This window comes from Cervus canadensis, chromosome 20 (genome assembly GCF_019320065.1).
Source record: "Cervus canadensis isolate Bull #8, Minnesota chromosome 20, ASM1932006v1, whole genome shotgun sequence".
In the NCBI taxonomy this organism is placed as follows: Eukaryota; Metazoa; Chordata; class Mammalia; order Artiodactyla; family Cervidae; genus Cervus; species Cervus canadensis.
In genome coordinates this window covers 35,955,717-35,972,731 of record NC_057405.1, presented here as the reverse complement: position 1 = coordinate 35,972,731, position 17,015 = coordinate 35,955,717, and the positions used below count along the sequence as shown (strand labels likewise).

The 17,015-nt window shown below is 41.5% G+C and overlaps 1 non-coding gene across 1 annotated transcript; it reads left to right on the top strand.

Annotated features, from left to right (window-relative positions):
* The first annotated feature begins 897 nt into the window (after window positions 1-897).
* Window positions 898-1,000, top strand: LOC122422979. Its single transcript, XR_006264061.1, has one exon. It is a non-coding gene; the product is annotated as a U6 spliceosomal RNA (small nuclear RNA).
* Window positions 1,001-17,015: the final 16,015 nt, after the last annotated feature.

Genomic DNA, 17,015 nt, shown 5'->3' with positions numbered 1-17,015 from the left:
CTCTAAGGTCCCATGTGACCTGGCTCTCCTTCAACCATATCTCTGCTCATTCACTATGCTTTAGTGTCTCCTTTCTGTTCCGTAAACTCACAAAAACTATTTCCACATCAAGGCATGAACACATGTGCCCTCTGTCCAGAATGCTCTTTCCCCAGATCTCTGTACAACCACAGGATCATTCAGACTCCAGCTCAAATGTCTGCTCAGAGAGGTTCTCTGAGCTCCAAACATAAAGCAGATCCCTCCTGGGGGTTCACGCTTATCACATCACCCTGTTTGGGTTTAAATTACAGTCACTGGGCTTCCCTGGTAGCTCGGTGGTAAAGAATCCACCTGCAATGCAGGAGACTCAGATTCGATCCCTGGGTCAGGAAGACCCCCTGGAAAAGGCAATGGCAACCCACTCCAGTATTCTTGCCTGGAGAATCCCATGGACAGAGAAGCCTGGTAGGCCACGGTCCATGGGGTCACAAAAGCGTCAGACGTGATTTAGTGACTAAACAACAATTTTTTAAAGTATTTGGTGTGTTATTTAATTACTGTATATATTTATGGCTGCACTGGGTCTCCAGTGTTGTGCGCTGGCTGTCTTTAGTTTAGGTGCCCAGGCTTCTCATTGCGGTGGCTTCTCGTGCATAGGCTCTAGGTGCATGGGCTTCAGTCCGTGCAGCATGCAGGCTCAGATGTTGCAGCTTGTGGGCTTAGCTGCTCTGTGGCATGTGAGGTCTTCCCAGACTAGGGATCAAGCCCATGTCCCCTGCACTGGTAGGCAGATTCCCAACCATTGGCCCACCCAGAAAGTCCTAAATGACAGTAGCTTTTTATAAAATGTTCTAACGTACTTGTTTACTCACATATTGTCTATTTCCCACCATGAAGATGTGAGCCCCCTAGCCCTCGCTTTGGCAGCACACATACTAAAATTTGAACAATACAGAGAAGATTAGCGTGGCCTCTGAGCAAAGATGACATGCAGATTCATGAAGTGTTCCATACTTTTAGAGACCTGGATGGACCTAGAGACCGTCATACAGAGTGAAGTACGGCAGAAAGAGAAAAACAAGTATCGTATATTAACACATATATGTGGAATCTGGGAACATGGTATAGATGATCTTCTTTGCAAAGCAGAAATAGAGACACAGACATAGGGAACAAATGTAAGGACACCGAGGAAGTGGGAGGGGAGGTGAGTTGGGAGCCTGGGACTGACACATATACACTATCGGTACTATGTATACAATAGGTAACTAATGAGAACTTACTGTATAGCACAGGAAACTCTACTCAGCACTCTGTAGCGACCTAAATGGGGAGGAAATCCAAAGAAGAGGGGTGCATGTATACATATGACGGATTCACTTTGCTGTACAGTAGAAACGAACACAACATTGTAAAGCAAATATACTCCAATAAAAAAAATAATTTTAAAAAAGAATGTGAGCCCCTTAAAGGCAGAGATCTATTTGTCTTGTTCACTACTGTATCCTCAGAGACTTGAATAGTCCCTAGAACATGGTGGGTAAGCAATATTTTGTTGAATGCTTTGGCATCTCCTTAGAGCACAAAATGTATCTCAAGGTAAAATACCTAGGTGAGGGCAGAGTCTATTTGCCTACTTACAATAAAAGATGCAACCCAAAGACACAGATAGCAGAAGCTTCATCATTTACTTTCTGAATAAACTCCTTTCTCAGCATCATAGTCCACCACTATGGATTAAATTTATCTTTTGGAATTTAGTGATAATAGACATCTCAACTTCATTGAGTCTGACTCTTACTTTTCACAAAAAGCATAAATCTGGAAACTTAAATATGAAAAATTAAAATTTTTCACTTTATTCTTTATGGCCTCCTTTTGACTAGACCTCAGACTTTGCCTCTAAGAACTGTACTTTTTAGCACAAATGGTTTTATCCATACTTCACACTAAAAGCCTTGAACAAACACCAATACAATTTCTATTAGCTTAAGGCTGTGTTTCTAGGATGACAATCCCAGCTCCCTTAAAATGCCAGGCCTGGGAAAACTCAATACTGCCTGAAGAATTTATTGTTTGTCCTAGCAAAAATTTGACTACAGGCCCATGACTTCACTTTTTTTTAAAAGAGCATTGACTTCTGGAAACATGTCATTGTTAATCTTTTCTCTGTCTCTTTGAGATCATATTTTCTATAACTCAGGAATGTCTTTCTCAAGAATCTGGGATCCACCCCTTTAAAATGCAATCATCAAGGACGGGACACTTGTCTCCTAGTCCCTTTGGGAGAATAGGGGCCTACCTTACATAGGTGCCAGTTAGCAGACACAGATGGCCTAATCTCATTGACCAAACCACCTTAATGTCCTTTAGTAATGCTCCTTTAGCACATCCAGCATTTTTTAATTTTTTAATTTATTTAATTTATTTTTTAATTGATGTATATTTGCTTTACAATGTTATGCTCAGTTCAGTTCAGTTGCTCAGTCGTGTCCAACTCCTTGTGACCCCATGGACCGCAGCAGCCAGGCCTCCCTGTCCATCACCAACTCCCAGAGTTTACTCAAACTCATGCCCATTGAGTCAGTGATGCCATCCAACCATCTCATCCTCTGTCATCCCCTTCTCCTCTTGCCCTCAATATTCCCCAGCATCAAGGTCTTTTCAAATAAGTCAGCTCTACACATCAGGTGGCCTGGGTATTGGAGTTTCAGCTTCAGCATCAGTCCTTCCAATGAACATTCATGACTGATTTCCTTTAGGATGGACTGGTTGGGTCTCCTTGCAGTCTAAGGGACTCTCAAGAGTCTTCTCCAACACCACAGCTCAAAAGCATCAATTCTTCAGCACTCAGCTTTCTTTATAGTCCAACTCTCACATCCATACATGACTACTGGACTAATGTCATGTTAATTTCTGCTATACAATAAAGTGAATCAGCTATATGTATACATATATGCACTATGGATATATGTATACAACCATATGGAGATAACAACCACTATGGAGAACAGTATGGAAGTTCCTTAAAACACTAAAAATATAACTACCATATAACCCAGAAATTCGACTAGTGGGGCTATACCCAGAGAAAAGCAAAATTCAAAAAGACACAGGTACCCCAATGTTCATTGCAGCACTATTTACAATAGCCAGGACATGGGAGCAACCTAAATGTCTGTCAACAAATGAATGAATAAAGAAGATGTGGTACATATATACAATATAATATTACTCAGCCATGAAAAGGAACAAAATTGGGTCATTTGTAGAGACGTGGATGTATCTAGAGACTGTCATATAGAGTGAAATAAGTCAGAAAGAGAAAAACAAATATCATATATTAATGCATATGTGTGGAATCTAGAAAAATGGTACAGATGATCATTTTGCAGGGCAAGAATAGAGACACAGACATCCAGCATTTAAAAAGCCTCCTGCCTTTTGTTTTGCCAAGTTTAGTTCAGCTCTACAGTGAAGTCCCTTTCCCCTTCTGCAGTAGCTTAAGTAAAACCTGTCCTGCTACTTTTAACCAGAGTCTGGTGAATAATTTCTCTTTAACACCATGAACTGGCCCTTTATTCCATGTGGCATATCAGACTCTATATTAGTGTGGATGAATTCTCACAGATTATATACTTCATCTCAGCAGCATTTCAGGCTCCTGAAGGTGATGCTATTCCTCAGGAATGGTTATTAACACAGTCTTCACTGGGATGGGAGCTGGACTTAGGGGAGAAACTAGTGGTGAATCTCCATCTAAAAAAGGGAAAATGATTGAGCTATGCCCTGAAGCAATGCCCAGGCACCTGTCTCCAAATTTCTCTTAAAAGTCTAAACTCAAGGCACTCTGAATATCTTGCGTTATGTCACTTGGGTCTTGAAGTTTTGAGTAACGGTGGAGACTCTGAGTTCTGCAAAATAGTGGATATGTGGTCTGGGGCTCAGGAGAGAGATCTGCGCTTGTACACACAGAATTGAAGCAATAAATTTTCAGATATAAATTGAGTAGGTAAGACTACTCAGAAAGTATGAGATGACTAAGGGACTTGCCTTGATGTCCAGTGGTTAAGATTCCTCCTTCCAATGCAGGAGGCACAGGTTTGACCCCTGGTTGGAAATCTAAGGGCCCACATGCTTCGGGGCATGGCAATTTTTTTTTTTTAAGGACTGAATTGGCTGAGAGGAGGGCCAATGATGATAGCTCCTAGGAAATGTGAATCCTTTCAGAAAAGGTGAAGGAATGTATTTCCCAACTTTAAACATACAGTAATACGCATAGAAAATAGCATTTGTATGGGACATCGCATGCTGCGGGTAAGCTGTGAGAGATTTAGGGGTGTCTATATGGGCATGGTAAAATTTTTCATTACTTTATGTATTGGTTTTCCTAGAGCTTCTATAACAAAGTACCACAAACTGTGGCTTAAAAGAGCAGAAATTTATTGCCTCACAATCTAGAGGCGTTAAGTCCAAAATCAATGGTGTCAGCAGAGCCATGGTACTTTTGAAATCTATGACGGAAATCTTTCCTTGCCTCTGGTAGTTTGCCAGCAGTCTTTGGCTCTTGGGTTTGTTTGTTTGTTTTTTGTCTTGAAACTGCATAACTCGGATATCTGATGATATTCTTCCTGTGTATCTCTCTGTTTTCATATGCCCATTGTTTTTTTAAGGCACCATGTATGTTGTGCTCTGTGCTGAGTCGTGTCTGCCTCTTTGCAACCACAAGGACTATAGCCCGCCAGGCTCTTCTGTCCATGGGATTTTTCAGACAGGAATACTGAAGTGGGTTGCCATTTCCTCCTCCAGGGTATTTTCCCAACCCAGCAATTGAACCTGCATCTCCTGTATCTCCAGCATTGCAGACGGATTCTTTACATACTGAGCCACCGGGGAAGCCTTGTTTTGTCAGGACACCAGTCATATTCAGTTAGGGCTTCAGCCTGCTCCAGTATGACCTCATCTTAACTAATTATGTCTGCAATGGTTCTTTTCCCAAATGATGTCATATTCTGAGGAACTGGTGGTTATGACTTCAACATATGTTTTTATGGGGAAAACACAATTCAATCCATAATAACTTCTTTTTATAGCACAACTGTAATAAAATAAAGGTAGTAGGAATGCTAAATATTGCATTTATAAAATATTTAAGCTGACTTTTTAATATCAAATTTTGTTTGAAATGGATTTCTTTCTAATTATATGTGATCTCTTCCATTTCCTTTTTCCTCTTGCAAATCCCTCTGAATGAAGCCATGGGCAGCAGAATATACAGCATGGTTTAGACACGCACCATAGCAGGGGCTGGATAATGAGACAACTTTGCCCACATCTTGGGGAAAAGATGATATGTATCTCTTCATGAGCACCATGTTAAAAATATAAACTCATAACATTCCCCAGGAGCTAGAGCCCAAGAGACGCCACTGGCGAGCCATCATCCATTGGACACAGCCTCCGGGAGGGGCAGGGAATTTCTCCAAGGCCAGGAGGTGCTGCAGCAGCCCTCACCTTTGCTGGAAACTTCAGCAAGTGAGGAGCAGCAACGAAGGAACAGAGCAGATGGCGGCAGCATTTGGCAGGTCTTCAGCATCTCCATCACAAATATCCAGTGGGATCCAGTTGGTGGCCTTGCCAGTGGGGCCAGAGATGTGGAAGAGGGACTTCCCTGGTGGTCCAGGGACTCCACGCTCCCAATGCAGGGGGCTGGTGTTTGATCCCTGGTTGGGAAGCTAGATCCCACAGGCCGCAAGTAAGACCTGGGGCAGCCAAATAATTAATTCAAAAAAGAAGAAGAAGGGCAGAGAGACGGAAGGAGGGTTTTCCTTCATGGGGGCGCAAAGTTTGCTTGAAGGGAAAGAGGAGGAGGAGATGAGGAATGAGGGAGGGCATAGGTGGCTCTCCGAATCTGCCACCTTGGTGACCTCAGCTGGATCAGAGCCAGGGCATCATGGGCAGGTTAAAACTGGTTTTAACCTGCCCCTACTGTCAGCAGGAGGATGCGGAAACCAACCACTGTCAGGTTTTGGATGCTTGGGTTAACATCTGCTGCAAAGCCTTTCTCTACCAACTTGGCATCTCAGGGAATTTCTGAGCTGGAGAGTTGGAGGTGATTTTACTGCTGCTCCAGGCCAGGGCCCTGCTGCTCTTGGAGTCCATGGTCCTCCTGTGCCGCATAGTTCTGGTGGAGCTGGACACTGTGGACCCTATGGCTTGCGGCACTTTGGATTGAGAATCAAAATTGGTGAAAAGGTAGACGGTGGTTTTGCTGGACTTCCGATCTCTTAACTGGTACATGGTAGGATCCGGGCTCTGAATATCCACTTGCCATTTAGTTTTAAAACAGACAAGGTGTTTTTGCTCAGGGAATTTGGTTCTCATATTCTTGATTGTTATAAACAGTAAGAAATGTTTCACTGAAATGTTGTTGGTCAGTCGCCAAATTGTGCCTGACTCTTTATGACCCCATGGACTGCAGAATGCCAGGCCTCCCTGTCCCTCACCATCTCCTGGAGTTTGCCCAAGTTCATGTTCATTGAATTGCTAAGATGCAAGGAGCCTTTTCCTTTCACTTAGATAGGTAATAACAAAATTTTTATAACCACTCAAATGTTTATGAAGTTAAAAATTATACATAAAGAATCTATCAACCCTTCCTTTTTAAAAAATTTGATGACAAATGTAACAGTAAATTGCAAAGGTGAAAATGGATTTTGAATCCAATTGAATTTTCTTGTTTGAAATATAAATATAATGTTGATTTACAATGTTTTAGTTTTACATGTAGGGCAAAGTGATTCATTTTTACATATACATATATCTATCTTTTTCAGATTCTCGTCTCTTTTAGGTTGTTATAAAGTATTGAGTATAGTTCCCTGTGCTATAGGTACTTGTTGTTTATTTTATATGCAATAATATGTATATATTAATCCCAAATTCCTAATTTATCCCTTCTCCCAGCCTTCCTCTTTGGTAACCATAAATTTGTTTTCTATGTCTGTGAGCTTGTTTCTGTTTTGTAAATAAGTTCATTTGTATCATTTTTTTAGATTCCCCATAGAAGTGCTGTCACATGATATTTGTCTTTCTCTGTCTGACTTACTTCACTTAGTCTGAAAAACTCTAGGTCTATCCATGTTGCTGAAAATGGCATTATTTCTTTCTATTTCATGGCTGAGTAATATGCTGTTGTAAATATGTAGTACATATTCATTCATCTCTTGGTGTATATTTAGGTTTCTCCCATGTCTTGGCTATTGCAAGTAGTGCTGTAATGAACATTGGGGTGCATGTTTCTTTTTGAATGATGACTTTTCTCTGGAGTGGGATTTCCAATCGAATTTTTCTCTTGATGAGCAAGTCTGTCTTATTAGGGTGGTCATCCAGCAGCTACCTTGGAGACTACTAAAAGTAGAGGTGGCACTAATATACTTGGAGAGCGAATTTAGTCCTCTGATTCCTGTGCCCATAGGAAGGAATTCCTTCCTGGCTTCCTTACCACCACCAGCTGTCTCTGGAGCTACGCACTCCCCTCTCTGGGCTGATAAAATTCATGTGCAACTTGGCCTTGGAAGTGAGTTCCATATGCTGCTGACAAGAGAAGCATACTTTAGGACCCACTCTTCTTAGGTGGCCCTTAAAGAAATGGCAACCCACTCCAGCATTCTTGCTTGGAAAATCCCATGGACAGAGGAGCCTGGAGGGCTACAGTCCATGAGGTCTGTAACTCACGGACTGGCAACCCACCGCTTGGCATTGAATCACAAAATAAACGTGCTTGTAAGGAGAGCCATCAGCCAGGAGGTTCTGTGCTTGCAGGCACACTCTGGGTAAAGCAATCAATATCTCTCTGCCTCCTGACTGTTGGGAAGCTCTGAGGTAGAGGTTACATCCTTAACAGAGCAACTTGTGAAGCAAGAGAGAAACAAAAAAGTGTAGGGTCCCAGAAGCCAAGGAGGGTGTGGCCCACAGAGGCGAGTACAGAGGATTCTCTTGGAAGATAAGGCCTAAAAGGCTCCCACAAGAGGCTGTGAGAGACCGTGGGGGTGGTTTCAGTCCGTGGTAGGGGCCCAGGCACAAACCACCGGGTGTCACAGAGAGGGGCAGTGAGAAGTAGGGGCCGTAGCGGCAGCGGACGTCACCTCTTCTGTAAGCTCTGCCGCTTGGGATCTCTAAACTTCCTAATTCGCTTTGTTCTTGTAGAATGTTAAAACCCACCCCACAGGACTGCTGAGAGGATTTAAAGAATTCACATGAAAAAGTTTCTGAAAATTATAAAGCATCAGAAATGTATAAATATATATATAATCAGGTATCTTTGTGTGTGTGTGCGTGCGCGCGCACATGCTCAGTCGGCTCTGACTCTTGGCAACACCATGGACTCTAGCCCACCCGGTTCCTCTGTCCATGGGATTTTCCAGGAAAGAATATTGGAGAGGGTTGCCATTTCTTGCTGCAAGGCTCTTCCCGATCCAGGGATCGAACCCATGTCTCTTGCATCTGCTGCATTGGAAGGCGGATTCTTTACCACTGCACCACCTGGGGCTTCCATCAGGTATCTTTAGTTCTAATGAAAGTGTGATTCCTCTATGCCCACCTCCACTCCCACCTCCACTGCCCCAAAGCCATTTCTTTTCTTAAAATATATATATATACACACACACATACACACACACTTATTTATTTATTTATTTCTGGCTGGGATGGGTCTTTGTCGCTGCACAGGGCTTCCTCTCGTTGCAGCCAGCAGGGGCTACTCTCTGGTCGTGGTGCATGGGCTTCTCATTGCAGTGGCTTCTCTTACCGCAGCGCACAGGCTCTAGGGCATGTGGGTTTCAGTAGCTGTGGCCCCTGGGTTCTAGAGCACAGGCTCAATAGTTGCGGTGCACAGGCTCCATGACATGTGAGATCTTCCAGGATCAGGAATCAAACCCATGTCTCCTGCATTGGCAGGCAGATTCTTTACTACCAAAGAAGACCAGTTGTCTCCTTTAAAATCTAGGTTTTTTTCAAAAAAGTGGTAGTGAACCAGGAACGAGAGCTGTGTGGAGTCAACATTTGCTGACCCCCTTTGGTGCTCAGGTGGTAAGTGGAAGGAAATGCCCTGAGATGTCTCAAAGAAAGGAAAAAAAAAAATCCTTTCAAAGAGCCTTCTCTCTACAAACTATTGGATTTACTCTCTGAGAGGCAAGTGTTTTTGTATTAATAGTGATTCAGGTTTGGCTAAATGCTGAGAAGCAGCCCACAGACATGATGATTAATTCCCTGAAATTTGCAGAGAATATAAAATGGAGGAAGGACTGGGAGTCTAGATTTGGGCTAGAAGTGGCCTTGACTGAGCCTGCAAATCCTAATGGAAACAGATCACTGGAATGACCCACCAGTGAACCCAACTCCACCTTTCCAAGCCTAGGTGGGGTGTACTTTGATGTTCAGCTTGAGGAAGAACATGTTCCAGAAGAAAGTGTTCATGGATCAGAAAGCTTGGCTTCCTTTCCCATCAGGTTTATATGATCGATCAGTTTGACTGGGTAACAGGTCTGTGTACCACTGAAGTGGTATCAGGCCTAGCTACACATAATTGCAATTCTGAATCCTTCAATCCTGGAATTGTATTTACCTTTGCAATCAAACTATTTCATTTTGCACACATAACTGTCTGATTACCTATGTAGATCATTCAACAGGTGGTTGGCCTTAGGGAAAAAAAAAAAACTCAAAAGAATTTTTGGTATAAACTGAAACAGTAGTTTGAATGACTATTTTCATTTTCTGAAAATTGCCTTCAAAGCAAAAATTATACCAGTTACAATATAAAAAAAAAAAGCAAAAATTATACCAGTTAAATAGGCAAGAAAGATTTCATTCAAGGCTATTGCATTAGGGGAGAACTAACTCTGAATGTCAGAACTGACTCTGAACTCAACTTTGCTGGAGAGTAGGTAGGTTTCTTAAGGGTTGGGGAAGCTGGAGAATGTTTGAGGAAGTCATAGGTCATCTGTGTTTGCTAATTGGCTTCAACCAAAAATAAATAAATAAATAAACTCCTCCTACTTTTATCATATAAGGTAGTTTTGTAGCTTGGAGGAAGGTGTCCACTGAAATTAGGCTCTTCCCTCCCAGGGAACTGGGAGATAGAGGTGCCATCTCCTTTGAGGATTACGTTTCTTAAAATTTTATTTAGTTTAATTAGAGACTAATTACTTTACAATATTGTGGTGGTTTTTTCCATACATTGACATGACTCAGCCACGGGTGTATATGTGTCCCCCTCCACCCATCCGGAACCCCCCTTCCACCTCCCTCCCCATCCCATCCCTCTGGGTCGTCCCAGTGCACCCGCTTTGAGGATCACATTTTAAAGAGAGAGCTCCCAGGTCATGGAGAAAGATATCCTTGGGTTGTAAAACTTGCAAGAGGCTTTTAAAGGGCATCTCAAAGGGGCAGAGAAATAAATCACAAGTTTTCTTGGCTTCCCTGGTGGCTTATTCAGTAAAGAATCCGCCTGCAATGCGGGAGACTGCCTGCAATGCAAGAGACCTGAGTTCAATCCCTGGGTCAGGAAGCTCCCATAGAGGAGGAAATGGCTACCCACTCCAGTATTCTTGCCTGGAGAGTTCCATGGACAGAGGAGCCTGGCGGGCTACAGCCAATGGGGTCACAAGGGTTGGACATGACTTGATTAAACTACGAACTAAAAGCAATGGTCTGAAAAAGAGAAGGTCAGAGGAAGAAGCCTGCTTAAAGTTCAGTCAGGCTGAAGGGAAGTTAAGGCCCTCGTAGGCAATGGTCACATGATGAAAGATCATTTGATATTGAAATAATTTTTCCTCAATCTAATTATTAATTTTTCTATCAAGTCCACCTTTGTTTTATCCAATGAAATTGCTATCTCTTCTAATTGTTGCAAATCTACAATGAGCACTTTCCAATAAAACAGTCTACAATGGTGGGAGTTTTGTCTGCATTGTCCAACTTGGTAGACACTAGCCATGTGTGGCTATTGAGCACATGAAATGTGGCCAGTGTGACTGTGGAACTGCATTTTTAATTTTAATAGATTTAAATTTAAATAATCAGACATGGCTAGTGGCTGCCATATTGAAAAATGCAGCCTCCAAATCTTTCTCACCATCATTTTATTGGCAGAAATAAAAGACTATCAATGTAACATCCATGACTGTATCATTCTTCAAGGGAGAATTATCGATGGGGTTTAGGCAAAGAGGTGGCAAGAATACACAGAAGAACTATACAAAAAAGATCTTCACGACCCAGATAATCATGATGGTGTGATCACTCACCTAGACCCAGACATCCTGGAATGTGAAGTCAAGTGGGCCTTAGAAAGCATCACTATGAACAAAGCTAGTGGATGTGATGGAATTCCAGTTGAGCTATTTCAAATCCTGAAAGATGATGCTGTTAAAGTGCTGCACTCAATATGCCAGCAAATTTGGAAAACTCAGCAGTGGCCACAGGACTGGAAAAGGTCAGTTTTCATTCCAATCCCTAAGAAAGGCAATGCCAAAGAATGCTCAAACTACCGCACAATTGCACTCATCTCACACACTAGTAAAGTAACGCTCAAAAATTCTCCAAGCCAGGCTTCAGCAATACGTGAACCGAGAACTTCCAGATGTTCAAGCTGGTTTTAGAAAAGGCAGAGGAACCAGAGATCAAATTGCCAATATCCACTGGATCATCGAAAAAGCAAGAGAGTTCCAGAAAAACATCTATTTCTGCTTTATTGATGATGCCAAAGCCATCAACCATGTGGATCACAGTAAACAGTGGAAAATTCTTCAACAGACGGGAATACCAGACCACCTGACCTGCCTCTTGGGAAACCTGTATGCAGGTCAGGAAGCAACAGTTAGAACTGGACATGGAACAACAGACTGGTTCCAAATAGGAAAAGGAGTACGTCAAGGCTGTCTATTGTCACCCTGCTTATTTAACTTACGTGCAGAGTACATCATGAGAAACGCTGGGCTGAAAGAAGCACAGGCTGGAATCAAGATTGCCGGGAGAAATGTCAATAACCTCAGATATGCAGAGGACACCACCCTTATGGCAGAAAGTGAAGATGAACTAAAAAGCCTTGATGAAAGTGAGAGAGGAGAGTGAAAAAGTTGGTTTAAAGTTCAACATTCAGAAAACTAAGATCATGGCGTCTGGTTCCATCACTTCATGGGAAATAGATGGGGAAACAGTGGAAACAGTGACATACTTTATTTTTTGGGGCTCCAAAATCACTGCAGATGGTGATTGCAGCCATGAAATTAAAAGATGCTTACTCCTTGGAAGGAAAGTTATTACCAACCTAGATAGCATATGAAAAAGCAGAGACATTACTTTGCCAACAAAGGTCTGTCTAGTCAAGGCTATGGTTTTTCCAGTGGTCATGTATGAATGTGAGAGTTGGACTGTGAAGAAAGCTGAGAGCCCAAGAATTGATGCGTTTGAACTGTGGTGTTGGGGAAGACTCTTGAGAGTCCCTTGGACTGCAAGGAGATCCAACCAGTCCATCCTAAAGGAGATCAGTCCTGGGTGTTCATTGAAAGGACTGATGCTGAGGCTGAAACTCCAATACTTTGGCCACCTCATGCGAAGAGTTGACTCATTGGAAAAGACCCTGATGCTGGGAGGGACTGGGGGCAGGAGGAGAAGGGGACGACAGAGGACGACATGGCTGGATGGCATCACTGACTCGATGGACATGGGTTTGAGTAAACTCCGGAAGTTGATGATAGACAGGGAGGCCTGGTGTGCTGCGATTCATGGGGTCGCAAAGAGTTGGACACGACTGAGTGACTGAACTGAACTGAACTGATACTCACTTTGCAGGATGTTGCTAAAACTGAGCCGGATACTGTGTGTGAAAGTACCTAGCAAAACGCTTAGTGTAAAATAGGTATCCAACAATGTGAGTTTCCCTTTCAGTCTCCTTCAGGGGGTTGATGAATGAATCATGGCAGGGTCTTTACACCATTTGGAACATAACAACAGAGCCTTGGTTGTGTGTTACTGGAGCAGATGTGCTAATGTTCCTCATTGTTACAAGGCACAGTTGCTCTTGCTGTTTTGTGATCTACAGGAAGTTAGTTAATCTTGGAAATAATCACCTTCCTTGTATTGCCTCCAATAAAAATGCCAAATTTTCAGATTAGAAATTGCAAGTATTTGAGTTACTCTCAAGACATTTAATACTAATTATTTCTTAGTGCATGATGTCATTGATGCACTCTTTTCTTAGAAGAACTCAAACAAACAAAAGCTGTAAAAAGACTCTATCAGAACATCCATCCTCTGAAGATTCCTCTGAGGTAAGAACATGATTTTAATATTATATATTTGTGAAAGAACTTACCTCTTTATGGAGAGTTAGTTATATCATTTAGAATGTGGGATACACAGAGGAGGAAAGTAGGAACATGTATAAAGGGGGAAAGAATGATTTTGGCAAATCTTGGTGTACTGCGGTTAGCTTTAGTCTGAAGTGAAGAGGCTCTAGCCCCGCCATTAGGAACGCACAGTATTAAGCTGTGCTCACACACCTGGCTTCTCCCACATACTATGTTCCTGCCTATGTTGGAGCTGGCTTTTTCTCCAGTGTCACCTACTCTCATGTAAATTTTCACTTGTTTACCATAATTCCATCTCAGCTTTCTTTAGGGGACTATACGGTGATCAGTGGCCCCAAAAGATAAGTTCACCAGTGTATTTATATGAAAAGTAATTATTTTGAATAACCTACACGTCCTCTTCTGATTCAAGAGTTTGGAGTGTTGTATTCAATGAAAAGTAGAATAGCGGAACTCCTCTTAGATCCCATCACACTGACACTTATGAATAAATGAATTGTAGCAGTTTATTTCGGAGAAGGCAATGGCACCCCACTCCAGTACTCTTGCATGGAAAATCCCATGGATGGAGGAGCCTGGTAGGCTGCAGTCCATGGGTTCACGAAGAGTCAGACACGACTGAGCGACTTCACTTTCACTTTTCACTTTGATGCATTGGAGAAGGAAATAGCAACCCACTCTAGTGTTCTTGCCTGGAGAATCCCAGGGACGGGGGAGCCTGGTGGGCTGCCGTCTATGGGGTCGCACAGAGTCGGACACGACTGAAGTGACTTAGCAGTAGCAGCAGCAACAGTTTATTTCATAACTGGTTTGAATATGGAGGTGTCATATAATGCATTTTTATTCTGAATCCTATGCCAAGGTAGGTATGACCCATTTCTCATTAGCTAAAAAGGTGTCCTTTTAAGCAAAATTTTCTTAAAACAACTCAAAATTGACACAGTATAGAAATGATAACGTTATAGCTTACTAACAAATACTATTAAAGCGGATTCCGTGATCCAGTTAAGATACTTAGTTTATAAAATTTCAACCTACATTTTTAGGGTCATGTCTATAGTTATGAAAGACACTATTCAACTGTTCAACTGTTTCCTTCCCCAGAACTTGAACATACAATATATAGCAAAGAAGGACACTAACATTTTTGCCAGGCAGCTCTATATGCAGATATACATATGAAATGACCTTTCAAAATTCAGTTTTTAAACCCATTTTTAGTTCTCATCGACCTTACCTTGAATTCACTTGCTTTTTCACTTTTGTGATTCCTTTGGATACAACAAATCACCTTTATGTTGTAATGATTGACTAAACAGGCTGCTGCTGCTGCTAAGTCGCTCCAGTCATGTCCGACTCTCTGCGACCCCATAGACGGCAGCCCACCAGGCTCTGCCGTCCAAAGGACTCTCTAGGCAAGAATACTGGAGTGGGTTGCCATTTCCTTCTCCACTAAACAGGCTAATATTCTACAAATACAATATAATTTGCTCTCACTCAATTTTTATACCGATTAAGAAGCACATTCATTTCTCATGAATAGTTGCTGAACTCACTATAGACTTTTAAGAATATTAACTTAAAACTATCTTTTTCAATAAATAACTGGAAATATCCTTATTTGCAAGCAATAAAAAGCTAAACCAAAAAAGATTTGCAAAAAATTGGGAAGTAGGGAAGTGCTTAAGATTTCTGAAAAAATCATTTACAAGATTAGTCCCTTGTACTCTTTCTAGAAGCCATGAGTTATTGTTTTACCTCTACTTTATAGCTAATCTCTGCAGAATATCTTTTGTCCACAAATCCAAATGTAACTTCTTTCAGACACCTGGGCAAACATTTCTGATTTATGGGAAAAAAATTTTAATTGTTTTTATTTCTTTGGCCACACGGCACGTGGGGTCTTAATTTCCTGACCAGTGATTGAACCCATGCCCTCGCAATGCAAGTGTGGAGTCTTAACTGTACCACCAGGAAAGTCCCTGATTAATGAAATTTTCATCATTGACCCTTAAAAAACTTCAGTACTTGACTTAAAAACATGATTCTGAATATATTCAAGGTATAAGGTAACAGTATTAGTTAATCCGATTAATGCTAATACTGTAATGGGTAGACTAATTCTTTCCAAGAATGACTCCTGGGACATTGCCAAAGTCTGTTTCCTTTTTCCATTGTTCGACTTCTTTTCAGAGTTTTATGTAAGCTTTGCTTAGACATTCACCCTGAGATCACAATACAATTTTCTTACTTCATTGAAAACTTTCTATCTTACAGTTTCAAAGTTTGGGATTTTATTTTTCACTTGTAGACTACAGGAACTACCATTTGAAACACAAATATATTTCTGTGTTCACTTTCCACACCACCCAGCTAGGATTAAAGGATAATGTCTTGGTAATTGTGCAAATTCACCTTCTTGGGTTCCAAGCAACACTTTCAGAAGAGGTTTCCTTTCTTCTTTTTTATTTCCAAAATGAAGAAAACCTGTTGCAGAATTGGTTCCCATCATGAATGGGTTCCTTCCATCATGAAATCACAGGCTCTTGCAGTTGGATCTAGTCCAACATCCCACCCAAATTAAAAAAAAAAAAAAAAGAATCTATGATTTAGTATAACTTAGCACTCTGATAGATCGTCATCTAGTCTTGGCTTGAATTCATCATACAAACCTTGTTCTGTTTATGGTATAATGTAAAACCCACTGATTTTGGAAACTGACAGACTAGTTTACAACTCCCGTTCTAGCAACCTGAGGTGGGGCACAGTTATTAACCTTCTCTGAGCCTCATCTTCTTTGCCGATTTCTGGCATGTGCTGGTGGTGATTCAGTTGCTAACTCGTGTCCAACTCTTGAGACCCCTTGGACTGTACCCTGCCAGGCTCCTCTATCCATGGGCTTTCCCAGGCAAGAATATTGGAGTTGATTGCCATTTCCTTCTCCAGAGGACCTTCCCGACCCGGAGATTGAACCCGGGTCTCTTGCATTGCAGGCAGATTCTTTACTGACTAAGCCACCAGGGAAGCCCATTTCTGGCAAATAAGTGATCAAAAAAACAGAATGACAAACTCTATGAGGCTAAAACTGGTTAATGTAAAGTATGCTCAGTAATTTACACCCCTCACCCCAACAATTCTATCCCCAGAGGGGGAGAAAAACAAACAAACCTTTTTTCTCATGCTAAACTCAAATCTGCTTCTCTGTAAATTAATTGATTCACTAAATATTTATAGGAGCACTGTTCAAGGTACTGTATATAACTGTGAAAAGACTGAAGGGACCTTATTCTGAAGGAAATTATATTCTAATAAGAAGAAACAGACCAACAGACAAAAAGAAAAAAATAAATGAACTAAGTTGACAAGGAGAAAAAAATTAAATAATAGATAATTATATCAAAAACTAAAATAGGGTTACATACTTGGTATGGGGTGGCTACATCCGGCAAGGTGTTACTGAGGAAGTTGTCACTTAGGCTGAAATCTGAATGACAGTTCTTCTACCCCTTGTCTTAGTTATGCTCTGTGGAACGGTCTAAAAGTAAACCTTTCAAGTTATTAACCTTCAAATTATCAAAGTTAACTGGTTTTCCTTTAGATTTTTCTTCATCAAGCTGACTATCACCAGTCCCTCCTACTATTCTTTATATAATATGATTT